Consider the following 23366-nt stretch of genomic DNA (forward strand, 5'->3'; position numbering starts at 1 on the left):
TACTGAAGAAAACGTGATTTAATCTGCTTGTATTCATCACAGTGAAATCGTTATGTAAATTGTTTTGATAGATTAGAAAAGTTATTCACATGTCTAGGCATCAACATAAAGTGAGTAAGGTATAAGACAGAATATAATAGGATTTAGGCCAAAGGCCAAGCGCTGGGACCTATGAGGTCATTCAGCGCTGAAACTGAAAAATGACAGTAAAAAGGTTTGAAAGGTGTAACAGGAGGAAAACCTCAAAGCAGTTGCACTATGAAACAATTGTTAGGAGACAGTGGATGATGGCAAGATGGAAGAAAGAAGAATATGAACGGAGATACAGTAAAAGGAATGAAAGGGGCTGCAGCTACGGGCCGAAGGGACGCTGCAAAAAACCTTGAGTAATGCCTGCAATGCACTGCGTGAGGTGCACTGACGACACTACCCCGTACCCTAATACGGGGAAGGTATTAGGTAACAGAGAATGTTCGTAAGATATACAACATATATATATATATATATATATATATATATATATATATATATATATATATAATAGGATGTTTGTATTTCATACAGAAATCTGCAATTACCCAAAGGACTAAGAAGTATGAAATTCCAAACCACAGTGTCCCAGTTCTTGATTGTACAGTTCTTGAACTGTGCGATTTCTTGAACAAGCTCATCATGAACGTTTTTCTCTTCAAGTAAATATCCTGCCAATTGTTTGCTTTTACTGTCATTTTGCATATTATTTTAAGATTATATATCCACTGTAATATACACACAAATATGTGTATATATACACACTTTTCTTCTTTTACGCTGTTTTTGTTTCCACTTTCCTTCTTTTACTCTGTTTTCGTTTCCACTTTTCTTCTTTTACGCTGTTTTCGTTTCCACTTTTCTTCTTTTACGCTGTTTTTGTTTCCACTTTTCTTCTTTTACACTGTTTCCGTTTCCACTTTCTTCTTTTACACTGTTCGAAATATATGGTTGAAACGTTCATACAGTGTTTTACGGACCTTTTTATTTTCATATTATTACAGTAAAAGACATTCATACATATATATATATATATATATATATATATATATATATATATATATATATATATATATATATATATATATATATAATATATATATATATATATCAAAAAAAAAGCCTCAAAGACGCAAACAAAACAAAGGTGGCGGAGCTGAACAGGAGTTGCTAAAAGTGGCTCCAATGCAACGTAAATGTTCGTCATTCAGTCTCGTTTGGCACCCTTTGTGTCTACGATCTCAGTGGCCGTCCCTATGAATGAGCGAAGTGTCCTTCTCCACTTTATCATTTCGATTATATAATGTCTTCCCGCAATAGTGATGGACTCGGAATTACAAGGTGCCAGCCATCTGGTCACTCTAGACACAGGCCATCAGGATTTGGGATTTTTTTTTTTTTTTTGCCTTTAATTCTTCCCTTTGGACATTTGTGTTGTTGTTGTTATTATGATTATTATGATTATGATGATGACGATGATGATGATTATTATTATTATTATTATTATTATTGTTATTATTATTATTATTATTATTATTACATGTTTGAAAGAGGGTCTAGTATATGCATATATATATATATATATATATATATATATATATAATATATATATATATATTATATTATATATATACATATATATAGATGTATATACTATATATGTATGTGTATATATATATACATATATATATATATATATATATATATATATATATATATATAAATATATATATATATATATATATATATATATATATATATATATATTATTGCTTTAATGTCATTCTGTTATAATTTTTTTATTATCTTTATCATTTTTGAGGAAGGCAGCTCTACTGCGTTTATTACTCTTACTATCTACTTTCGTGTACTGTCTAGCCATACGATTCTTATAATGGTCGAAAACTCCACGTTTTAATTAAACAAGAGTCGGTGAATTTCCTGCACCTCTTTCGAAGTTCGTCTGAAATCCAACGGAAAATGAGAGATACAAGACTTATTAAGAATAGAAACTCGCCCCGTGGCCTGCTCATCCTGTCAACAAGGGAACAGATACAATTCCCTACAAACAACAGAACTTTCAACCAACAGGAGCCTGGAGTAAAACAAGACGAACAAGAAAAACAAAATACCGACCACACTTGCGCAAAGAGTATCGTTGTTAGACCAATAATCAGAACGTGAAAAACAGAACTTCCGTCCCTCTGTACTGAATGTGCAGAATAATGAAAATCTTTATGATACTGAACGGTAAGTAGCCTGCAATCACTGTCGTGTTGAAGTGAGTAGTCTGAGAAGAGTCAAGATTGGAAAAGTTTTTAGTGAATTGTAGAAACCCGTTTCAGGGGATAATTTCACGAGAAGAGCACAGTTAAAATTTCGAGTTAAATCTAGATGAAATGAACAGAGCATAGGTAGGAAACTACAGGAACTTCGAATAAGCATTCCTCTTACAAATTATCTTAAACAAAGTATTGCCTAGGATCACTGTTTTTCACGATGTCAGATCTCAGCCAAGGCTAGGTTATCATTTGCATAATGTTAGGACCAAATCAAGCATAATCTTTCATGAATTGGAACTGCGTCGAGCCTGGGAATAATTCTCCAGATGAACTGATCAGAGCTTGGGTAAAAATTTCACGAGCATACTTGAAAACAGACTGCAAAAACCCCCTGAAATTACACTTGAATAAATTTTCCATGATGCTGAACTGAGAGCATCCTGGGTAAAATTTCATGAACTGAGTTTTGCTGAGTGTCTGAGATGATTTTCATAAAGATGAACCAAGTGGAGTTTGGATTAATTTTCATGATGCCGAACTGAGTAGGCTTTAAGTAAACTACCATGATATTGAACTAAGCATAACCAGAGGAAATTTTCATGACTGAACTGAGCATAACCAGAAGAAATTTTCATGAATGAACTGAACATAACCTGGGAAAACTTTTACAACACACTAAGCAGTCTGGAAACGTTTTCATGAAGTTGAAATGAGAGGGGATAGGGAAAATTTTCCATTGCACTGAATTCATCATATCCTGGGAAAACTTCCGTGGTGGTGAATTCAACAAAGATTGGGAAAATTTCCATGATGAACTTGTCAGTCCCAGGGAAAATTCTCGTGAGTTGAACTATGCAATGAGAAAACTTCTCAGTAACTTTCGCTATGCACAAATTAAAAAAAAATCATGAGGCTGAACTGATACTTGGAAAATTTTCATGATGTTGCAAACAGACCCTAGGATATTCTCTTAATGTCGAACTATTTGGATTAAAGAGTAATATTCACGACCTTATCCTGTGTATAACCTGGAAAAATTTCCATGACAGACTGTGTATAACTTGGAAAAATGTCCATGACATACTGTTTATAACCTGGAAAAATTTCCATGACATACTGTGTATAACCTGGAAAAATGTCCATGACATACTGCGTATAACCTTGAAAAATTCCCATGACATACTGTGTATAACCTGGAAAAATGTCCATGAAATACTGTTTATAACCTGGAAAAATGTCCATGACATACTGTTTATAACCTGGAAAAATTTCCATGACATACTGTTTATAACCTGGAAAAATTTCCATGACATACTGGGTATAACTTGGAAAAATGTTTATGACATACTGTGTATAACCTGGAAAAATTTCCACGACATACTGTGTATAACTTGGAAAAATGTCCATGACATACTGTGTATAACTTGGAAAAATGTCTATGACATACTGTGTATAACTTGGAAAAATGTCCATGACATACTGTGTATAACTTGGAAAAATGTCCATGACATACTGTTTATGACCTCGAAAAATGTCCATGACATACTGTTTATGACCTCGAAAAATGTCCATGACATACTGTTTATGACCTCGAAAAATGTCCATGACATACTGTTTATGACCTCGAAAAATGTCCATGACATACTGTTTATGACCTCGAAAAATGTCCATGACATACTGTTTATGACCTCGAAAAATGTCCATGACATATTTAGTATAACCTGGAAAATTTCCATGACATGGCGCTGAACCGAGTAGAACCTTGGACAACTTTCCTGAATCTGAACTAAGCAAAGCCCGAGAAAATGATCTGATTGGTTGGTAGGCCAGCTCAGTTGAACGCGTGACCAAAGGTAAGCTTTTCTTTCTCTCAGTCTATCCTTGCTCCCTCGGCCGTCCGTTACTACGAAGGATGTCATCAGTATTAACTATTCTTGATGTTAAGATTTTTCCGTTCAGTTAATCCCTCCCAGCTGCTGCTACCGCTGTCTCTCTCTCTCTCTCTCTCTCTCTCTCTCTCTCTCTCTCTCTGCGTCCTTGAACCCAGGCCATATGGTGGTGAGGTGCTTTCGTCTGTTTGCTGCCTGTAGGAAAATCTGTGCGGAAGGTCATATATATATTCCCAGTAACTGCAAACGTGTCAGCTTTGCAGGGAAACCGAAGTAATTCTGGTTATAATGTGTTAATAAGTCTCAGCTCACAGCGTTCCAATTTCAGACTTTCGTAAATTGTTCTAGGTCTGGTCTGGTTTCTGTGTGTGTGTGTGTGTGTGTGTGTGTCTTATTATATATATAAGCGGCGTTCATATTTTTGTCACTGAAGACATACCACGAGGTGATATTACTATATTTTAAATAATTTACACTGGTCAAATTCTCCCTAAACATTAAGTACAAACACACACGCACACACACAAAGAGAGAGAGAGAGAGAGAGAGAGAGAGAGAGAGAGAGAGAGAGAGAGAGAGAGCCTTGAGCAAACCAATTCCGAAGTCTAAGTGTTAATGCATCGGGCAGCAGCCCGAAAAACAAATAATTCCTTACGACTGTTGACACCTCATTCATAAACAGCTGACGAGTGAAATACGTGCCATAAGAACTTGCAGGGTTGGGAACGAAAACGGTGTGAAAGAAGAAAGTGGAAACGGAAACAGTGTAAAAGAAGCAAAGTGGAAACAAAAACAGCGTAAAAGAAGAAAAGTGGAAACGAAAACAGCGTAAAAGAAGAAAAGTGGAAACGAAAACAGCATAAAAGAAGAAAAGTGGAAACGAAAACAGCGTAAAAGAAGAAAAGTGGAAACGAAAACAGCGTAAAAGAAGAAAAGTGGAAACGAAAACAGCGTAAAAGAAGAAAAGTGGAAACGAAAACAGAGTAAACGAAGAAAAGTGGAAACGAAAACAGCGTAAAAGAAGAAAAGTGGAAACAGAAACAGTGTAAAAGAAGAAAAGTGGAAACGAAAACAGCGCATAAGAAGAAAAGTGGAAACGAAACAGCGTAAAAGAAGAAAAAGTGAAACGAAACAGCGTGAAAAGAAGAAAAGTGGAAACGAAAACAGAGTAAACGAAGAAAAGTGGAAACGAAAACAGCGTAAAAGAAGAAAAGTGGAAACGGAAACAGTGTAAAAGAAGAAAAGTGGAAACAAAAACAGCGTAAAAGAAGAAAAGTGGAAACGAAAACAGCGTAAAAGAAGAAAAGTGGAAACGAAACAGCGAAAGAAGAAAAGTGGAAACGAAAACAGCGTAAAAGAAGAAAAGTGGAAAACGAAACAGCGTGATAAGAAGAAAAAAAGTGGAAATGAAAACAGCGAAAAGAAGAAAAAAGGAAACGAAACAGAGTAAACGTAAGAAAAGTGAAATGAAAACAGCGTAAAAGAAGAAAAGTGGAAACGGAAACAGTGTAAAAGAAGAAAAGTGGAAACGAAAACAGCGTAAAAGAAGAAAAGTGGAAACGAAAACAGCATAAAAGAAGAAAAGTGGAAACGAAAACAGCGTAAAAGAAGAAAAGTGGAAACGAAAACAGCGTAAAAGAAGAAAAGTGGAAACGAAAACAGAGTAAACGAAGAACAGTGGAAACGAAAACAGCGTAAAAGAAGAAAAGTGGAAACGAAAACAGCGTAAAAGAAGAAAAGTGGAAACGAAAACAGAGTAAACGAAGAACAGTGGAAACGAAAACAGCGTAAAAGAAGAAAAGTGGAAACGGAAACAGTGTAAAAGAAGAAAAGTGGAAACGAAAACAGCGTACAAGAAGAAAAGTGGAAACGAAAAACAGCGTAAAAGAAGAAAAGTGGGAAACGAAAACAGTGTAAAAGAAGAAGAGTGGAAACGAAAACAGTGTAAAAGAAGAAAAGTGCAGAAGGCAATTCAATCCTATCTCCGGGAATCTAAATCACCACAACTGCTTCTGGCTAAGCCCACTTCATTGGACGAGAAAGAACTCAATCGGTTTCTTTTGGCCTCTCGTTTTGCTTTTGTTTTTCGTTTTATTTTTATATTTATCTATTTTCTTTCAATGCAACATCCTGCTTTTGTTCGTTCTCTGCATCATAAATAAGCATCCAGCGACAACTACATGCGAATGATGACATCAGAACCCTCCCACTTTTTCACATGGCGACCGAGTTACGGCGTTGGCGAGTTAGATAAGAAAAGGATACGCACACCAATGAGAGAGAGAGAGAGAGAGAGAGAGAGAGAGAGAGAGAGAGAGAGAGAGAGAGAGAGAGAGAGAGAGAGAGAGATACGATGAAAACTGGAAATAGGAGAAAGTAAACAGCATATAAAAAAGTGTGAGGGAGAAAAGATAAAATGAAATGCAGATTAAATATGTGATATTTAGAAAAAAATACAGGAGAAGAGTAATGCATGAATACAGCATTTTCATAAATGAGAGGAATCATACGGAGTGCAGGGAAAAAAACATAACGCAACATGATCAAGAGCAACTAATAGAAACATGACGAACAAGTAGACAAAAGCAGAAAGATTTAACGACGACTACATGAAAAGGAGAACGTAACGTAAGATCGCAGGATAACAGACGAAACTAGTAAAAAAAAGAAGGAAGTCACATGCTAATAAATGCAAGCACAACAGACTCGGACATGGCGATGAAGGAAAGAGAAAGAAATAGAGAAATCCCCTACTGCGCTAGGGAAGGAGGGAGGGAGGGAGAATGTATAAGAGGGGCTACGGAAAAAAAAAATAGGATCAGAATGATTAAAATAACGATAGGGAAAGAAAGGCGAACACCTGCGTACATAAAAGAAGACAGCGAAGAGGAGGAGCACCTAAACATGATGAAGAATCTGCTGATGGAAAAGATGGAGAGAGAAGAACCAGCAACGTCTGAAATCGTCGAGTCATCCTGTGGCTCCCCGCGATGGGGCGGCCACGCGGATGTTCCTTAAACTTGTCAAATAAATTATTTCTTTATTCTCTCTCTCCCCCCAACCTCCAACCTCCCCTCCTCCCAACCCTCTCTCTCTCATACTGGAGGAAGAGATGAAAACCGGATATATGAAAATCTTTCGCAAGGCCTCCACCCCAAATGGACCCTTTGGCCCTCTCAGTCCCGAGAGCACCCTGAGCGAAATGCTTTAATTTTCGAGCAGAATTAGCGCTGTGTTTTCTGGAGAGCGAAGGGAAAAGGAAGTCGAAAACTGACGTCCTCCTGAACGCTGCTTACAGCCAGAAGGGAACACCGCGATGGCGGTGCCGTTAATAATTCAATTTTTATGGTGTTGTGAAGGCTTGTTTACTGCAGCAGATCTGTAATTCCTCAGGAAGGTGATTGCCCACTGGAAGTCAAAAAGGCAGCTTCTGAAAGACTTAACGGCTTGATAAACTCGCCGGTAAAGAAGATATTGTGTCATAACTTTGCCTCTTAACATGGAATAATTAGCTACTGACTTGGCGGCTCCAAACAGTCGGGGGTTCTGGTGGTGGCCGTTTTAAATCGTGGGAAATCATTTTGTTTCTTTTATACAGAATGCTATGTTAGATATCCGGCTTTCTTTACAGGCAACGAATGGCTTGTGCGACTAGAGAGCGCAAATGAATGCCAATAAGCTGCGGGTTTGAGTGCGCAATCAATGAAATGAATACATGAATGAAGGATATTAGGGAAAACTGTAATGTTTCTATATAAATTGACAACTGCAGATTCTCACGGGATAAGAGTCTTTCATAATGATTTCACCGGCGAGAGCAGGAATCTTCTTCTTTTAACGTACTTGTTTTTCCAATTTGTATGGGGTGATCGTCCTCCTTAAATTTATAAGCCACGGGAATCTCCTCCCTAAATTTATAAGCCAAAGAGCTCAGACGGGATTCTGTGTATCGGCTGCATTGGAAACGGACCACAAAAGCTTAGCGCAATCGAGGGTCAACGCTGTCGACGGTTATAAATGGAGCCATTTCTTGAAATGGCCTACTTCCAGATCGTTGCCATGTACAAAACATGACTTCACTGCGCTTGTTTATTCTGCAGTGGATAAACAGGCGGTGGAAAAATAATACTGTGAATACGAAGAATGCTTGGGAGTCTTCCAGTAGTTGCTGCCAGAGGTAAACGCGAGCATTGTCCACCAAGGCCACATTCACAGCGAATATAGGACTGGTTATCATTTTTCCATTACTAATCGCTGGTGGGTTACTGTCTTCGTTAAGACTGTCTTTGGAGGGCTGTCGGGAAAGCACGACGGAACAAGGATGAGTAAGGAAGGGAATCTTTTAGCAGTTTTGGTCACAAAGCTAGATGGAATGTCTTGAAGGGGTCCTTTATTAATGGAAATATTAATATTATTTTATTTTTAAACTGCCAGGCCGATGGAGAGTGCAACGTTAAGACCATACATACTGTACATCATGCTTTATTTAGACAAGAAAGGTCAAGGAAACTGGGGCTTATCCCCGAGGGACTGGTAGGCGTCACCTACTTCTCGAAAGTTGGAACGTGATAAGAACCTGGAAAAACGGGAGTTGGGAGGGAATTCCAACGCAAGTAAGTATCTATACATGGCGACGCTCATAAGAAAAAAAATTACTATCAAAAACAAATCAAAATGGTTTAATTATATGAGGATATGCAATGAACCCGGAAGCAACCAAGTATAATTTATCAGTTACAGAAGGTTTAACTAATGAAGTAGGCCCTATTTTACGTCTCCATTTAAATTTATAAAAAAATATATACGATATTTTCAAGTGTTATTCAACGTCTAAATGCAATAAAACTTGCGATTACTCATTTAGCTGTTTTTAGATGTTTTCTTCCTAAATATAAGGGACGATCTCACTTTAATACTTAATGTCAGCAAAGACACAATACATACATTAGATAATGGGTGTTTACGTGTTCGCAAAATAATGCGTATGCCGTAAAAGTTGCAAGGAAAAAAAATATACTGACGTACACTGTAAACATCAGAGAGAGAGAGAGAGAGAGAGAGAGAGAGAGAGAGAGAGAGAGAGAGAGAGAGAGAGAGAGAGAGAGAGAGAGAGCTCAACAATCACTCAATGGACAAAGCTAATATTTGAAAGTTATGAGCTGTGAGAAGTCATCTTTCAATTTTCCCACACCCATAGCAAACAAACTGCATGACGGGATCCCCAAGACTACTCCAACCTTCATTAAGAGAGAGATAGAGAACCTGAACGCCAAACCTCTTGACAAAATAAGAAACATTCAGTGGAAAATAATAATAATAATAATAATAATAATAATAATAATAATAATAATAATAATAATAATAATAATAATAATAATATAATAATAATAATAATAATAATAATAATAATAATAATAAAAGCTTGAGGAAAGACCCAACAAGAAAAGTTCAGCTGAAAATTATGAATTAAACCCTAATAATAATAATAATAATAATAATAATAATAATAATAATAATAATCATAATAATCATAATAATCATAATAAAATAATAACAATAATAATATAATAATAGTAATAATAATAATAATAATATAATAACAATAATAATAATAATAATAATAATAATAATAATAATAATAATAATAATAACAATAATAATTATAACAAAGCTTGAAGAAAGACCAAACAATTCTTTGGTATTGTTAATAGAAACATGAAGACAAACTACAAGCATACCAGTAATAAATGTTATGTTCGTCACTCTTATTTACAGACAAACACAACCCATCCTATCCTCCACTACAGACGCCATTAACTTTCTGGATATAATTCCTCGGTTAATATTAGGGGGTGAATGATCACCCCGCGCTCTCACGGCTGATGGTCGAACCTATATACCGGTGCAAAATGCGGTTAAAGAAGTATGTGAATATGTACACTTACTATTCTCACTACATCATTACCGCTTTTCTGTCGTTTTGTACTATAGCATCATCACGATCTGAGCTGCGGCTGCAAAAAATACCATCATTCCTATAACTGTAATTGCCAGATTCCATCAGAAGGATAAGAAACGCATCTTTTCGGTTAAACGACGTAATTTCATATATAAAATTCAACAACATTACAACTCGCAATACCTGCAACATCGAAACGACTCGTAAATGCTTCGCATTAAATGGAACTTCGATGGAAAACTGAAAACCACAAGCTAATTTTCTCTATGAAACTGACAGGGCGTAACTCGGGAGTTGGTGAACCTCTTGTCTGGCTGGTATCCAATGTGCTGTCAACGTTAAAAAAAGGAGGAGAGAGAGAGAGAGAGAGAGAGAGAGAGAGAGAGAGAGAGAGAGAGAGAGAGAGAGAGAGAGAGTCGGACAATTAGCTACTGGAATTACACTGGTCTCATTAACCCTTGACGTGAGGGTTCCTAAGATGTATTTTGATTTGATAAAAAAAAAAAAAATCACAGCGAACAGAAAACAAAGTACGTGATTATCATTTAAATTAGCACAGAATGGACGATTATCGTCGCATATTATGCAACGAGGGTAAATAAAAAAAAAGATATAAAACTTTTATGTAGCTCTGGTGTTAAGCTATTAAAATAGCAGAGAGAGAGAGAGAGAGAGAGAGAGAGAGAGAGAGAGAGAGAGAGAGAGAGAGAGAGAGGCTGCTTACAAGGCAATATGAGACTTAACTTCAAAACGAAGACAAAAGAGAAATCTGCGAGTTGCAACTTCTGCAAGGGACAGCATAAGAACCCGGAGCCTCCAGATTTAATCCGACATGCTGAACAGTCATGCACTCGCCAGGCAACTCGAGCATGATTTAAAACAGGGCTCTCTCACTGCTGCTTTTGCAACGGATCTACAAAGCGAGGCCCCAGGGGCGATGCGATGAAGACAATACGCAAAGCCCTGCCTCCAAATCTAATCGAGCTTAGCAAAATTCTCTTTCTTTGTTTCTTCTTTTCCTTCTTCCACAGGACCAAGAGGAATAGAAGGAATAGGGAGGAGGGCGGTGCGCTGGTGACTTGGCAGACTTGAGAATCACTGCAGCAGCAGCAGCAGCAGCAGCAGCAGCAGAAGAAGAAGAAGAAGAAGAGATAAGGGTTTTACTGCGTGGTGCTGGTTGCAACCGTCTATGGCTGATGTAGTTTTATGACCCCAATGATAGCACCGTCATCTGGATTGCCGTTGTCTCTGAAGGTCCTGTAATCGATTCAGGCGATGCTCTGTTGTTTGCTGGGGTCGCCTCTTAGTATTCTAGGGTACGTTTCCAGGGGGGTACATTTCTGCCATCGTTACTCAGACGCTCTTTGGGACGTGATCGGAAAAACACCACCTCTTCTTTTCTACCCAGGAGGATAACATCGATAGAGCTATACCACAAGGGCGCCCTTTAACCACGCGCACGAAGAGCGGACGGACGGACGGGCGGACGTATACGGACGGAGGAACAGACGCTGTCCTTCTAACGGAAAATGGAACTTTAAGCGGCTCTCGCATTCCGTTTCTCGCTTCAGCTAGCCTGACCCCGTTGTGCGGGCACAATGGATGGTGTGTTCCCTTTTAAAAATTCAGTGGAATGTTGGTTCACTTTTAAAACATCAATACCTCGGGTTTGGGCAGTTGGGCTAGCGACACGTCACTACTGCCGGCGTTCTGCTCGTCCGTTCCCTCGCTTTTGTTTTCCCTTGGTGCAGCCATCATGCACAACTGTTTCCCTTCGCCTAACGTCCCTTCTTTTCTTCTTTGTCGACCGTAGGTGAGATTCTTCCCGAAATTATATGAAGACTGATTGATTGCGAAATTCAGGTCTCGAAGACCAAGAGCCGGAACCCATCAACCCATCAGGATTATTCAGCGCCGTAATGAAAGTGAAATATATAAATTAATGATATGATTGATAATGAATAGGTGAATGATGACATACTAGTAAAATTCAGCGTTAAAATATGAACGTAAAAAATGAAGAATAATATTAGATGTAACCAACAAAAAATAAGTATATATTAAACTTTAATAATCATAATATATATAAAAAAAACACACTAGTTTTCTCAGCCAGAAATCATCTGGACGTTGATTTAAAAAAAAAAATCCAAAGTACGAAGACGCTGTAATATAAAAAAAGGCTGTGCATGCACTGACGCATGGCTGGTCATTGTCACTTGCTTTCTCTCCCTCTCTGTCATTACTGCTCAACCTATATTCATAACTGCATAATTAAAGATATAAAACTGAGATTACACACTAACGCGGACTTTAAAATGATGCAACTGTCACAACGTGTTTCATGAAATATTCTTTTGCTACTTAAAGTAGATCTTTTGGGGAGCAGACGCTTGCTATAGGATTCGCACACTATCTTTGAAAATTTAATTATTCTTTCATCTCTAACTTCTGTAGCAGGTTCATGATCTTTACTGCACCTTTCTTTGTTCTAAATCTGCATCTAGTGAGGATTTGCTGCAATATCTAAGGAGAAAAGCCAGTTTGATTCTCGCTAATAATACTTGCTTTCAAAGTGAGCTAAAATTTTCAATGACTTTAGGAGCACTGTAGTAGTCCTTCAAGTTTAATAATAATAATAATAATAATAATAATAATAATAATAATAATAATAATAATAATAATAATAATAATTAGCCCTTCAAGCTGATCATAATAATAATAATAATAATAATAATAATAATAATAATAATAATAATAATAATAATAATTAGTCCTTCAAGCTGATAATAATAATAATAATAATAATAATAATAATAATAATAATAATAATAGTCCTTCAAGCTGATAGTAATAATAATAATAATAATAATAATAATAATAATAATAACCTATAACTGGCAAAAATTCCGACAAGCTAGCCACAGAATGAGCATTTTCATTACACATAAAATCACTACCTACGTTCTCTGTGGCTACGCAGCAAGAGGATGACGGACAGGAGGCGGCCACAGAGGATGAAAAGGTTAGAAAAATAATGAGGCGACAAAAAAGGAAAAAAACGGAAGAAGAGGGGGCGGGGGGAATCTAGTAGAAAGTTTAAAAATATAAGGATGATTTTAAGGGAAAGATTAAATGGTACAACAAGACTTCGGAGGTGGTAATTAAATATTTTCACCACAAAGCATAAAAATGCCAAAGTGGGTCTATTTCAAGAAAGAAAGGACTAAATTCTAATTTACCCGACACGCTATTTTCACTTGGGAATTACGTAAGGACACGTATATGTACAGACTCATCGATTCAACAGATTCCTCTTAATGAACTCAATCCTAAAGGAGTGCAGTACATTACCTTCAAGTACCGAAATCCTCCTACAAAAAATGAGCGAAAATCCTCCCGCCAATAAGCGAAGGCCTTCTTCACTCACCTGCAGGGTAATCTGAAAACGGATAAAAAAGTGAATCATAAAACTAATGCTGTTCATTTCTAATTACTTGCCCAGCAAGGGCTAGATTGCATAACCTCAGGAGACGTTTGTAAATGACAATGAAATACTAAAATTATATTAGTGTCGAATGCTCTACATACCACTCAGTAACAAAAAATAAGTGGAGGATTCTGGTGAATTTCTTCTTGAAGTCGTACCGATAAGACTTAAGCTCTTTAATTATAAGACAAAAAAGTAGTGTGGGAGTTGTGGGTGTTATGTGCAAGTAATATATAGAGAGATGAGATGAGACAAAAGCGAAAGTTGGAGAAAAGGGAAGAAAACACGATGAAATTAGCATTTAAAGAATGAACGATGATATAGAAAAGAAAAACAGATATTTACAAATACTCGAATATAATCAGAAACTAAAAAATTACTGGACTAAAATCAGTAAGAACAAGAATAAACAAGTAAAAAATGCGCCGAAGTTTCTTCGGCGCAATCGAGTTTTCTGTACATCGTATAATCAAGACCACCGAAAATAGATATATCTATCGGTGGTCTCGGTATAATCCAGTATGAGCCGCGGCCCATGAAACTTTAACTACGGCCCGGTGGTGGCCTGGCCTATATCGTTGCCAGACGCACGATTATGGCTAGCTTTAACCTGAAATTAAATAAAAACTACTGAGGTTAGAGGGCTGCAGTTTGGTATGTCTGATGATTGGAGGATGGATGATCAACATACCAATTTGCAGCCCTCTAGCCTCAGTAGTTTTCAAGATCTGAGGGCGAAGGGAAAAAAGTGCGGACAGAATAAAGTGCGGACGGACAAACAAAGCCGGCACAATAGTTTTCTTTCCAGAAAACGAAAAAGGGGAGGTGTGACTTCATCAGCCAAATTTCCTTTCCATCTCTCTACCTTTATCGAAGCCTCCAAACGTGAGAGAGAGCTGCCATAAAAGGAGTTGCAAGTTCGCTCAAGAATTTTACCACTAATCTTCCTTTCCCCACCCCCTTCCTCCCCCCAATACCCGTCCGTTCCTCCCCATCCCCGACCCAACGCTAAGAAAGAAAAAGGGGGGGGGAAATTATGATGTAAAGAGACAGGATAATAACACATGAAGGTGACTTAATGCTTAACATTTTCCAAACTTTTTAATTTTAACTCTTCTTTATTATCTGCTTTACCAACACGGGATTAATGCAAGGTAGAAAACAGATGATCTTTCCTCTGCAGTTCCGTAACCATTCATTTCGTAAAAAGGAAAGAGAGAGAGAGAGAGAGAGAGAGAGAGAGAGAGAGAGAGAGAGAGAGAGAGAGAGAGAGAGAGAGAGAGAAAATTTCAAAAAAGAACCTATTGTAATGTTAAGAGTGGTCAAGAACAGTTGTGACGTCATCGTCAAAACGATAGGGTCGATTGGAAGGGGCATCTTGGTCCTTGGGGCATGGGGGGGATGGAAGGGAGCCCCCGGTCACGTCATCCATAATTTTGTGGAAAGCTGGAATAAAGTGTTTACAAATTGGAGAGAGAGAGAGAGAGAGAGAGAGAGAGAGAGAGAGAGAGAGAGAGAGAGAGAGAGAGAGAGAGAGACTCTTGTATCATGTAAATGTGTGTGTGTGTGTTTATATAATGTATGTATGTGTATATATATATATATATATATATATATATATATATGTGTGTGTGTGTGTGTATGTATGTATATTGGATATTAAACATTTACGAATTACTATTTGTGTGTGCGCGTATCTATCTATCTATAAATATATTATAGATAGATAGATAGATAGATAGATAGATAGATAGATAGATAGATAGAGAGACAGATAGATAGACAGATAGGTACGCGCACACACAAATATTAAGTCACAAATGTTGTTTAATATCCAATTCACTATGCCTTCGAAATATGTTACTCCCAAGGAGAATTATAATTGATGAGTGCTTTTCCAGAAAAACTTTTCAGTATTTCTTTTAAACTTCCCTTTTAGAATAGTCTCATGCTAAGCAATCACAGCGGGAAATTTTAGTTTTTTCACCACTTAACAGATGGCGCTGGGGGTACTTGTTTTTTCCTTTGCAGTGATACACTTTGCTCACTTCCTTGGTTCTCTTCAAGAAAAATTGTTTCAAAGGAAGATGGGTCAGGACTCAGGACTCCATTCTGGTCTTCTACAAACTTACAATTGGATTTTACCATTTTATTGGAACCTGACTGCATAATAACCAAGCACCTTTCTTTTCTGGGGAACCTCCATGACTACTGACTCGGGCTAACACAGTGAACACTGCCCTCTACTCTTTGTTGGTTACCAATACTTGATGTGATTACTCCAGGCAGCATTTATCCCAGAGTGCGTGTGCAGGAATTGAAGACCGTTCTCATGAAGCAAGAATACCCATCTCGGCAACTCTTGCCATTACTTTCCAAACTTTTCATTTAGTCACATCAACTACTTGACTCTCGAAATTGTGCCCATTTTCTTATTCCAAATTACTCTACCCATAGATCCCGTCTCTTCCCAGACTTTTCTTATTACTCCATCTTTGAAAAAGAATTATTATGCAGCCATTAAAAAAAAAATTTCTCACACCCATTTTTACACCAGACCAGTAACTTTCCCATCTACATATTGTAACACAAATTATTATTATTATTATTATTATTATTATTATTATTATTATTATTATTATTATTAACACTCCATCTTTGAAAAAGAATTATTATGCAGCCATTGAAAAAAAAAATTCCTCGCACCCACTTTTACACCAAACCAGTAACTTTCCCATCTACATATTGTAACACAATTATTACTATTATTATTATTATTATTATTATTATTATTATTATTATTATTATTATTATTATTATTATTATTATTATTCAGTAGATGAAACCTATTCATAAGGAACAAGCCTCAGGGGGCCACTGACTTGAAGCTCAAGCTTCCGAAGAATATGGTGTTCATTAGGAAGAAGTAAGAGGAGAATACGGGGTTCATTAGGAAGAAGTGAGAGGAAGTAAAGGAAAATCTGAAAGAGAGATACCGCTAGCTAAAAAAAAAAAAAAAAATACATATAGTATTAAAATGCAACAAGAATAGTATTAGGGTAGCAATGCATTGCACTTCCTCTAAGTTCCAACTGCGCGACATCCTCTGAAGGGAGGCTGTTCGACAGTCCAACGGTGTGAGGAGGAATAAAGGACCTCTGGAACTGAGAAGTTCGACAGCGACCTTCACTCTCATCCGAAAAACTTCCTCACCATCAAGTTTCTATGACATACATCCTCAAATCCATCCCTACTGCATCACTATCAATTCTATCATGAGCTTTTTCTAGTTTCATGCACAAGCAAAATATAGCTTTCCTCTTTACACTCAAAATTTTCATGCAGCTCTTTCATAATAAGCACTTGATCTGTGTAATGCACTGCACTTAAGAAAGTGAAATGGCTCTTACTGAATGCCAATTCACTTAGGCCATTTACAATTTTTAGACAATACTTTCCAATTTCCTGTCCCTTTTCGCATATATATTATATATATATACTGTATTTATGTATATATATATGTGTGTGTCTGTGTGTGTACGTAGGTATGTACGTATATATATATACTGTATATACGTGTATACATACATATACATATATATGTGTATATACATATTAAGAACAGATTTTCGATTCTCAGGAAGTCACCAAGAATGACGATTTTAGTTCCGTGATCTTTTCATTGACCCCACTGACGCTATGCTGTGGGTCGACTGGTAGGTGGCTGCCCTAGCTCGATCCGAGGCAGGGTGGGGTTGCTCACTGCCTCCTCAACAAACCTTTTTCATACCGTGAGAAAAGACGAAGTCTTATACAATACACACACACACACACATACATATATAGTATATATATATATATATATATATATATATATATATATATATATATATATATATATATATATATATATATATATATATGAGTCGTGTGTGTGAGGATATTTTTGGTTGTTTACCTCTAATATGTATTCAACCCCAGAGAATCGCAATGATGGAATTGCTGTAAATCTTACCATACTGCATCACTTATCCATGAGTGAGAGAATGTTCGGAACAAAGAGTACTCTTCCATAACATCTGAAGTCATTTTGCGGAAGCATCAGTCCTTTCATTAAATATTATAAACGTGCGTGTTCACATAAAATTCTATTGAGAGAGAGAGAGAGAGAGAGAGAGAGAGAGAGAGAGAGAGAGAGAGAGAGAGAGAGAGAGAGAGAGAGACCTTCCTTGCAAGGTCGTTCCAGCAGGAGCCAACGACACGCAGACCATGGGAGGGGCACCAGTGCCAGGTCTCTGGTCTCTAAGCAACCCCACTTTTTAATTACGGCCGCATCACCCTAAGCAATGGCTCAATTGCAGATTTTATGGGTAGATGCAATGGAATGTGGATCGTGTTTACGACACGTAGAGACATCCGACCGAAAACAACAGGTATTTACAATGCCCCTTGCGCCCGCCATATAAAGGTATGTTATTGCCGTTCGGGGAATCTTATTATGTAGGAATTCTGAAAGTACAAAAAAAAAAAAAAAAAAAAAAAAAAAAAAATGGATGAGGTCACTAAATGAAGTTGGTTATTTTGTGGCTGCACATTTTATTAGGGTTCTATCTCGGTCCTCTTCCAAATGACCCTTTTTAGTTTTCTGTAAAAGAAAACTGTTGGGATGGCTATTCGTCTGTCCGTCCGTACTTTTTCTGTCCGCCCGCAGATCTTAAATTTGCTGAGGCTAGAGGGCTGCAAATTGACCACACCCCACCACGCTCGGGATAGGCAGAAATTACATTTTTCACGATGTAATAATTGAGATGTTTTATTGATATATAAATCAACTATCTTTTAAAAAATATGCATTTAGCTATGAAACATTAACACACTGACATTTAATAGACCTCCTGATGCTGACATTATCATATCATGATGAAATGAGAATCCAATCACGGGATTTGCTCCCGAGACACAAATGCTGGGGTTAAGCCGTTGATGATCGACACTATGATTTATTCATTAAAATTTCAACGTTAACTTCTTATTGACGCTCATGGAAGAAAACAACCAAATTTGCTTTTATTGCACCAAAGCAATCTCAGAACTTTAAAGTCATAGCAATAACAACACATATAATGATCCTTTACACCACATTTGCAATACCCAGGAATTTATTAGAAATTGCCTAAAGCTCGGTTGCAATAACAATGAAATTGAAAGCAAGCACATCCAGCTCTAAAACAACAACAGCAAATTCCTGATAAATCATTTAAAACAGCTGTAGTAACTGTATCAATATGAAATCCTTTAAAATTCAATTCCAGTGAGAGCGAACACCTCAGATATAACTTGTGTAGTATGTAGAATGAAGGCCCTCGGCTATATGCAATGAAGCAGTCCGCCAATGGGGAAACGGTATCAAGTAAAAGTTGTACAGAGTGTCCTAAAACGACTAAATATGGTCCGCCCTGCTCAGTGATCCAGTGTCAGGCAACTGAAACTACTGCTTTTAGCGACATTTCAGTTTCCGTACAGCGGGACAAATGTCGTACGGAGATATCAAAAGGTTTTCGTTCAGATTCTTCCTCAAAGTGACACTTGGGCCCCTGTCCTACAAAAATATCATCGCTTGAAACTTCCATTTCAGTAGCAGGGACCAGAAGACATACATAGATTAACAGCAAACTACAGTAATTCCAAAACGCTCCAGTTCATATCAATTCATCATAAAGTCTACTGTATTTGAGATCGATTGCAATGAAAAACCTCTACAAATAATTAAAAATCAACTGCAATACGAACAAACTTAAAAAGTTACTACAAATTAAACATCAGACGATTCAAATTATCATGCCATGTCTGGCGTAGATTTTGTCAATATTCAATTGAGCTGACTCAGGGTATGTACTTTTGGCACATATAACAAAAATTTACATCAATACCAACACACTCAAAAGCAGGAATTGCACATTAAAAAATTTTTAAATTTTGAACAGAGTGGCAGGCATAAAAAAACTTAATTAAATGGTAAATACAGGCACAATAACAAACCAAATGAAGTAGGAAGAGCAGTGAGCGAGTGCACACAACCACCTACGTCACATCCTGTCAGTCGTCTGAATTGAATGTATAGAATTTGTGCAAAAGACCAAGCACTGGGACCTATGAGGTCATTTAGCGCTGAAAGGGACATTGACAGTAAAAGGTTTGAAAGGTGTAACAGGAGTAAAACCTCAACGCAGTTGCACTGTGAATCAATTGTTAGGAGAGGGTGGAAATTAAGATGGAAGAAAGAGAATATGAAAAGAGGTACAGCCAAAGGAACGAAAGGGGTTGCAGCTGAGGCCGAAGGCATGCTGCAAGAATCCCAAGGCAATGCCTGCAATTGCACGCATGAGGTGCACTGACGGCACTAACCCCCTACGGGATTGTCAGTCGTCTGGATACAAGCGAAATCTCACAGGTTAATAACAACAGAGACCTGAGCTCCAGCCAGATACTTCTCGCAAAGGCAATGCTTCATCCAAAGGCAATACTTCTCGCAAAGGCAATGCTTCATCCAAAGGCAATACTCCTCGCAAAGACAATACTTCTCGCAAAGCTAACACTTCACGCAAAGGTAATACTTCTAACAAAAGCAAATATCAGACCGGTTTATTAAACTCTGGTGTACAGTGGCAGACAGTTTTGATTTCTTGAGCCTACAACATTTTCAACAAAATTTACATTCTTAACTCTTCTAAAACCTAAAAAAAAAAACATGTTGCCAGTAACAAGCCCCACCTGTGCTTGAATTTTCTTAACAACACGCGTAAAACATTTTACGTCAAGGCGCCAACAAGCGCATAAACGGAAAAACAAACCTAATTGAAGACAGACGAAAATAATTCTTCATAAAAAAACAAAAGTGACACCTACAATGTCAACAGATTCTTATGAATGGCAACAACTACTAGAATGACGATCGATATACTTTCTTAGCAATTATTAATTACTTTAATTTTAGTCCACTTAACAAAAAAAAAAGTAGTCAAAGAAAAGACAAAGACTTGCCAAACAAAAACAGTGCTAGTTGGTGATGTGTATATATATATATATATATATATATATATATATATATATATATATATATATATATATATATATATATATATATATATATATATATATATATATATATATATATATATATATATATATATATATTAAATATATATATGTATATATATATATTATATATACATTAATTACGGTAATAAATACTGATGGAACCATTACCGCACTAACTACTTATACTGCAACAGCAACTGCTAGCATTATTAATTGCACTACTGCTGCTACTCCTATTGTTCCTGATGACTGGGGTTGTTGCTCCCCGTTTACCTATCGTCATCATTATACTCCTTATCTATCATCATCACCACATCCATTTTCTTCTATTTCAGTCTTCATGTGATTTTCTTTTACTGTCTCCGCTCTCTTAACCACCTTTTACGGAGCTATTGCATTCAGATTCAAATTGATTATTCAATTTGATTCGTGCGCATGAAAAAACACCTTTTACACAGCTATTGCATTCAATTCAAATTCATAATTCAATTTGATTCGTGCGCATGAAAAAAACTTTTACAGAGCTATTGCATTCAGATTCAAATTGATGATTCAATTTGATTCGTGCGCATGAAAAAACACCTTTTACACAGCTATTGCATTCAATTCAAATTCATAATTCAATTTGATTCGTGCCCATGAAAAAAAAACTTTTACAGAGCTATTCCATTCAGATTCAAATTGGTGATTCAATTTGATTCGTGCGCATGAAAAAAACAACTTTTACAGAGCTATTGCATTCAGATTCAAATTGATTCGTGCGCATGAAAAAACACCTTTTACACAGCTATTGCATTCAATTCAAATTTATAATTCAATCTGATTCGTGCGCATGAAAAAATACCTTTTACAGAGCTATTGTATTCAGATTCAAATTGATGATTCAATTTGATTCGTGCGCATAAAAAAAAAACTTTTACAGAGCTATTGCATTCAGATTCAAATTGATGATTCAATTTGATTCGTGCGCATGAAAAAAAGACAACTTGCACTTCCATCACGCGGTGTGATTCGTTCCCTTATTCTCTGAATCAAGACCAAGAGACTGAGGAATTTCCATGTCGACCTTTCCAAGAAAACAATCTCAAATTAAGCACAAAAATGCAAATTTGGTTCTCTTCACGTTTCATAACTTTTTTTTTTTTTTTTAGAAATTTCAATCACTAACGGACGGTACTTGAAACTCGGGGAAAAATAATTTCCTTTCCCAAATTATGCTGGAGTTTTTATATATATATTAGGAAAAGTACTCCAAGCCTGGGAAAATATGATTTCCTCTCCCCTTATTTTAGAAATTTTCTCAAACATCTTTGCCTTTTTTTTTTTGTTTTAGTATTTTCTCTTATCAAAGTAGCACTTGCAAGCTAAGAAAACATAATCTAATTTCGCAATTTTTGGTTTTCTGTACAAGAGAACTATTGAGCCGGCTTTCTCTGTTCGTCCTCAGATCTTAAAAACTACTGAGGCTAGAGGGCTGCAAATTGGTATGTTGATCATCCATCCTCCAAGCATCAAGCATACCAAATTGCAGCCCTTTAGACTTGGTAGTTTTTATTTTATAGACTTGGTAGTTTTTATTTTATATAAGGTTAAAGTTAGCCATAATCGTGCTTCTGGCAACAATACAGGAAAGGCCACCACCGGGCGGTGGTTAAAGTTTCATGGGCCGCGACTCATACAGCATTTTACGGAGATCGACCACCGAAAGATAGAGCTATTTTCGGTGGCCTTGATTATACGAAATAGCGGCTGTACAGAAAACTCGATTGCCCCGAAGAAACTCCGGGGCATTTTTTTTAAAGGATTTTCACTTACTAAAGGAGGGTACGCATAACCTGGGAAAAAATAATCCCCTTTCCAAAGACCTCGCTGTAGAGAGCTGCAACAGACTTTCAAATTTCAACCCGCTGGAATGTCTTCGAGATCCCAGCTCGAAGCCAAGTTTTTAGCCGCAGTGTATAGTTATTCGGATTCACCTCCCTTCGAGTTAGGTCTTCATGAGTTATCAGCAACTAATTGCAGTTCTCCACCCAAAATTCCAGCGTTATCTTGCTGAAATATGTGAAGCTTCAATTCTCTTTCTCCACGCAAAAAGTGACCTTCTTAGGAATCTACAGGTAAGACCGATGTCATGCAATGATTTTTGTTTTTCTTCAGGTCATATTGTGTGTGTGCACGAACAATAAACTTTGGTGGACTTTTTTTGTGTGTGCTTTTTTTTTTTAAAGGCTAATCTCTCTCTCTCTATCTCTCTGTCTCTCACGAACGAAGGGCAGTCGTTGTTGCTAACCAAAATTTAGTACACGACGCGCCGGAAGGCATACTGAAAAACTGCATTTTCTTTTAACATTCTACCCTTCTTTTTACGGAGTCTCTGGCCACCTTTTCAGGTAAAAGATACGTAGTTTAAAAGGAATGACCCGGGTAATCACTAGCATTAGCTGAAAGTGGACGTAATGATACTTTCAAAATAAAACCGAAATCTCTCCGGATCTTTTTAAAGTATTTCCGGACTGTCGTATTAAAAAAATACATTAAATTTTATTCGAGGAATCTGATTTTTATCGTTAAATTGTTAATAACTAGACGTGATTCTGGACTTTCCTACACTACCCATA

The 23366-nt window shown here is 36.9% G+C and overlaps 1 protein-coding gene across 1 annotated transcript in view; it reads right to left on the bottom strand.

Moving 5' to 3' along the window:
• Positions 1-23366, bottom strand: part of LOC136847240 (uncharacterized) — a 693244-nt gene that overhangs the window by 127813 nt on the left and 542065 nt on the right. The window lies entirely within an intron of this gene.

This window comes from Macrobrachium rosenbergii, chromosome 16, assembly GCF_040412425.1.
Source record: "Macrobrachium rosenbergii isolate ZJJX-2024 chromosome 16, ASM4041242v1, whole genome shotgun sequence".
In the NCBI taxonomy this organism is placed as follows: Eukaryota; Metazoa; Arthropoda; class Malacostraca; order Decapoda; family Palaemonidae; genus Macrobrachium; species Macrobrachium rosenbergii.